The sequence below is a fragment of the Dasypus novemcinctus genome, chromosome 12 (assembly GCF_030445035.2).
Source record: "Dasypus novemcinctus isolate mDasNov1 chromosome 12, mDasNov1.1.hap2, whole genome shotgun sequence".
NCBI lineage: Eukaryota > Metazoa > Chordata > Mammalia > Cingulata > Dasypodidae > Dasypus > Dasypus novemcinctus.
The window spans coordinates 42,528,585-42,533,938 of record NC_080684.1 but is presented as its reverse complement, the minus strand read 5'-3'; the positions used below and the strand labels follow the sequence as shown (position 1 = coordinate 42,533,938).

Genomic DNA, 5,354 nt, shown 5'->3' with positions numbered 1-5,354 from the left:
TTTGTTTTGTCAATAAGATTTCTTTAATGATTTGTAATTATTTAATTTATATTTTAAATTATTTCCCAGAAGAAAATTATGAAATTGTATCTTTTAGCCAGAAGGATAAACAGTAACTTTAGAAGTTATTTGAATCAGGGGTGTTAGCCTCAAATGGTTGAACTCCTAGAAGTTCAACGAATGATCTTTGTTGAATTTGTGAAATCTGTGAAGTTGTATGCAATATTTTGTGTATATATACACTTTGGGGTATCTGAGTAATGTCAACAGCATTTATTATCTTTAAAAATATTCTATCAGCCCCAAGAGTTTATGATTCATTTGCTCAGTTCCATAGTCTTCAAAGTGTGGTCCCCAGACTAGCAGCATGAGTACATCTTGGAAATTGTTAGAAATACTGACTCTTTGGTTCCCAGCCCAGTCCTAGTGATGAAAAATCTATAGGGATGGGGCCAAGAAAGGTGTGGTTTAATAGTCTTCCACATGATTCTAATGTAGGCAAACTTTTGTGAATCATTGATATCTAGTTCAATAATTCATAACTCTGGATTCACATTTCTATCACCAGGGGAGCTAAATCAGCAATACCACATTCCAGAATACATGAATTCTTGTTGGGATGTGTTGGTGCAGGTGCCTTATATTTATTAAATAACACAGAGTGCAGTGTGGACTTAGTAAGGGGTCTGTGGTTTTAACCTGACTGACGAAAGGGTCCATGGAACAAAAAAGGTTAAGACACATTAATTCCATACAAAATAGGATGCAAGTTCTTGAGTTATATTCACCCTCAAACTTGACATCCTCAAATATAATGACATGAAACAGATCCAACTTGTTATATGATAGGGGAAAAGTTTGGGGAAGAAGACAAAGAAATTCATTTTCTGCATGTATACAGTCATCATCATAATGAAACAAGGAAGAAAGATTCTTGACCATTTCAGTGCTTGTTTCTGTACCTAGTCACATAGTCAAAGTTCATATTTATCACTACCTTCTTCCACTATGCATTCCAAGTTTCCATTACCCTCAGCAAGCACTACAGCTGGCTGTGGCTCTTTGCCTGGTGGGGTGACCCAAACTTTCATTCCTGAAGATTCTGGGCTATTGTTAGTCCTGGGATTGGGTTGTTGCAATTTTCCATTGACTTTAACTGTAGGACATGGCAGTAAAAGGAGATGCCCTAGAGGATCTCTTGTATTCCATACAAACTCTTCATTACCCCCATTATGTAGATGCAGTCCTATTTCCCCTTGATAGTCAGGATCACTCACCCCAGCCAGTACAGTAATTCCCTTCTTTGACTGTTGATTTAGATGTTAGAGAAGCCCAAAGTGGCCAGGTGGCAGTTTTAACTTCCAGTTCAGTGGAATCAATGTTGTGCTCCCTGATGACAGCAGTTCTCCTTTTGGGACTAAACCTGTAGAACAGCAGAGTGTGAGGTTGTTGGGATAGGAAGCAAAAATTTTCCTAGTGGGTCACTAGGGGTAATAGTGAGTGGTGCCACTCTCATTTCTACCCCTTGATTCCTGGACCCATGGATCCTGGTTTTGGGAGAAACAGCAGCATAGAGTGGACACTGAATTAGAGCATACACAGCCTCTTGGAGAACATTGCCCCAGCCCTGCAAGGTATTCCCACCTAGTTGGTGCAGTGATTGAATCTTCAAAAGGCCATTCCACCATTCTGTCAATCTAGCAGGTTCAGGGTAATAGGGAATATAGTAGGACCAGTGAATTTCATGGGCATGTGCCCATTCTTGCAGATCATTTGCTGTGAAATGGGTTCCTTGATGAGAAGCAATGCTGTATGGAATGCCATGGTGGTAGATAAGACATTCATTTAGTAAGCCCACGGATGGTAGGTTTGGAAGAAGCACTGCATGCAGGAAATGCAAACCCATATCCAGAGTATGTGTCTATCCCAGTTAAAACAAATTGGTGCCCCTTCCATGATGGAAGTGGTCCAATCTAGTCCACCTGCCCACAGGTAGCAGGCTGGTCACCTAAAGGAATGGGGCCATATCAGGGGCTGAGTGTGGGTCTCTACTGCTGGCAGATTGGGCACTCAGCAGTGGCTGTAGCCAAGTCAACCTTGATAAGGAGAAGTCTGTGTTGCTGAGCCCATGCACAACCTCCACCTGCACCTTCATGGCCACTTTGTTCATGAGCCAACTGGACAATGACAGGAGTGGCTAGGGAAAGAGACCGAGCATCAGCCACAGAGCGGGTCATCTTATCCACTTGATTATTAAAATCTTCCTCTGCTGAAGTCACCCTCTGGCGAGCATTCACTTGGGACACAAATATTTTCATGTTTTTTGCACACTCAAAAAGGTCTATCCACATACCTCTTCCCCAGACCTCTTTGTTACCAATTTTCCTATCATTTTCCTTCCAAATCCCTCACCATCCAGCCAAACAATTGGCAAAAGCCCATGAATCATTGTACAAATGCACCTCTGGCCATTTCTTCTTCCAAGCAAAATGACCAACCAGGTGCACTGCTCGAAGTTCTTCCCACTGGGAGGATTTGCCCTCACCACTCTCCTTCAGGGATATTCCAGAAAGGGGCTGCAGTGTGACAGCTGTCCACTTTCAGGTGGTACCAGCATATCATGAAGAAACATCTGTAAACTATGCCTGAGATTTCTCTTTCTCAGTCAACTGATTGTAAGGGAATCCCAAAGAGGACAAAGCTGTGGGCTGGGAAAGAGAAGGTAACATGGCAGGGGTGGTGACCATGGGCATTTGGGCTACTTCCTCATGTAATTTACTTGTGCCTTCAGGACCTGCTTGAACCCTATCTCATATATACCACTTCTACTTTATTATGGACTGCTGCTGTGCACACCCACCTTTATGGTTTGGTAGGTCAGACAGTACTCAGCTCATGATAGGCAACTCAGGTCTCATGGTAATTTGATGGCACATGATTAAGCGTTCAGTCTCCACTAAGGCCCAGTAGCAGGCCAAAAGTTGTTTCTCAAAAGAGGAGTAGTTATCTACAGAGGATGGCAAAGCTTTACTCCAAAACCCTATGGGTCTGCATTCTGATTCCCTTATAGGTGCCTGCCAAAGTCTCCAGACAGCATCTCTATTTGCCACTGAAATTTTCAGCACCATTGAATCTGCTGGGTCATATGGACCAAGGGTAGTGCAGCTTGCACAGCAGCCTGGACCTGATTCAGAGCCTTTTCTTGTTCTGGTCGTCAATCAAAACTAGCAGCTTTTCTGGTCACCAGTTAAATGGGCCAGAGTAGCACACCCAAATGAGGGATGTGTTGTCTCCAAAATCCAAAGAGACCAACTAAGCATTGTACCTTTTTTTTGGTTGTAGGAGCAGCCAGATACAACAGCTTATCCTCCACTTTAGAAGGGATATCTTAACTTGCCCACACCACTGGACACGTAGAAATTTCACTGATGTGGACGGATCTTCCTTGTATTTTAAGTTGGATTTATCTCCCGTCCTCCCCACACAAATGCCTTACTAGTAAGTCTAGAGTCTTTGCTACTTCTTGCTCACTAGGTCCTATCAAAATGATATCATCAATATAATGGACCACTGTGAAGTCTTGTGGGAGGGAGAGACAATCAAATCCCTGTGGGCAGTTCTTTGACACTGGGCTGGAGGATTGATATACCCCTGAGGCAGGACAGTGAAGGTATACTGCTGACCTTGAAGGCTGAAAGCAAACTGTTTCTGGTGGTCCTTACTAATAGCAATTGAGAAAAAAGCATTATCCAAATCAACAGCTGCATACTAGGTACCAGGGGATGTGTTTATTTGCTCAAGCAATGATACTGCGTCTGGGACAGCAGCTGCAATTGGAGTCACCACCTGGTTAAATTTATGATAATCTATTGTCATCCTGCAAGATCCATCTGTTTTCTCTACAGGCCAAATAGGAGAGTTGAATGGGGATGTGGTGGGAATCGCGGCCCCTGCATTCTTCAAATCCTTGATGGTGGCACTAATTTCTGCAATCCTTCCAGCAATCCATATTGCTTTTGGTTTATTGTTTTGCTAGGCAGGAGCAGTTTTAGTGGCTTCCACTTGGCCTGTCCAACCATAATAGCCCTCACTCCACAAGTCAGGGATCCAATGTGGGAATTCTGCCAGTTCCTGATTATGTCAATTCCAATTATGCATTCTGGAACTGGGGAAATTACCACAGAATGGGTCTGGGAACCTACTGCACCAACTGAGAGATGGACCTGAGCTAAAACTTCATTAATCACCTGACCTCCATAAGCCTCTACTCTGACTGGTGGACCACAGTAATGTTTTGGGTATCCTGGAATTAATGTCACTTCTGAGCCAGTGTCTAGTAACCCCTGAAATATCTGATCATTTCCTTTTCCCACAGTTACTCTGGTAAAAGATCATAGATCTCCTTGGGGAAAGGAGGGATGAAGATTAACAGTATAAATTTTGGGCAGTTTAACAGGATCCTTCCCCACGGAGACCTGGCCTCTCCTCATGCAAGGAGTTCTGGGTCTGAAAACTGTCTCAAGTCTAGGATCTGATTAAGGGGCTGTGATTCTGTGTGTCTGTAATTTCAGTTAGGGTTTTGCTCACTAGACCTAGAACTCTTCTGTTTATACAGAACCAGAAGAAATTTAGTAGACTGCCCTTTTCACTGCTAGGTACCCCACAATGTATTAGCCAATGCCATAACTCTATGCAACTCAGACTATTTTGAGTGCTTTTTTGAATCTGCCTTTAATTGTGGTAGCCATGCTTACCTTGACTTTAGTGATTAACTCCTGATACTTGACTTTACCAGACCAATGTCTGGTCATTCCCATAATGTTTAAGGATTCTAATTCTACCACAGCCCTCCCTAGAGTAATACTGGACTACAGAGAAGAGCAACCACAGAGCTCTTCTGGGAAAATGGGTTCTCCTGGTTAAAGTTGTGTCCTCTGGACATTCCTGGGGTGGGTAGGCAGCTCTGAAATGGTAAATCTATTCTAGCATTCCAATCTCCCTAAGCCTATGAATTCCCTCTTCTAATGTATATGAGGGCAAATTGGGCATCTCAACCTCAGACACGCTAGGCCATCTTTTGGCCCATGTTTTGGTCAGCCATCTGAATGGACAAACTGTTAGAACCCTTTCTAACCCTTCGAGCTACTGTGTTGAATCCAGAATTTCTGCTTAATGGGGCCATATCAATAAATTCAGCCAGATCCAACTTTATATTCCTTCCACAATTATCCCCTAGCCTTAGTATGCATTCCCACACATATTCTCCTGATTTCTGTCTATATAAGTTGGAAAACTCATGCAGTTCTTTCTGAGTATACTTTACTTCCTCATGGGTGACACTTTGTATTTCACCT

At 42.9% G+C, this 5,354-nt stretch overlaps 1 pseudogene; it reads right to left on the bottom strand.

Moving 5' to 3' along the window:
- Window positions 1-743: 743 nt before the first annotated feature.
- On the bottom strand, window positions 744-4,490 carry LOC139440103 (uncharacterized; annotated as a pseudogene).
- Window positions 4,491-5,354: the final 864 nt, after the last annotated feature.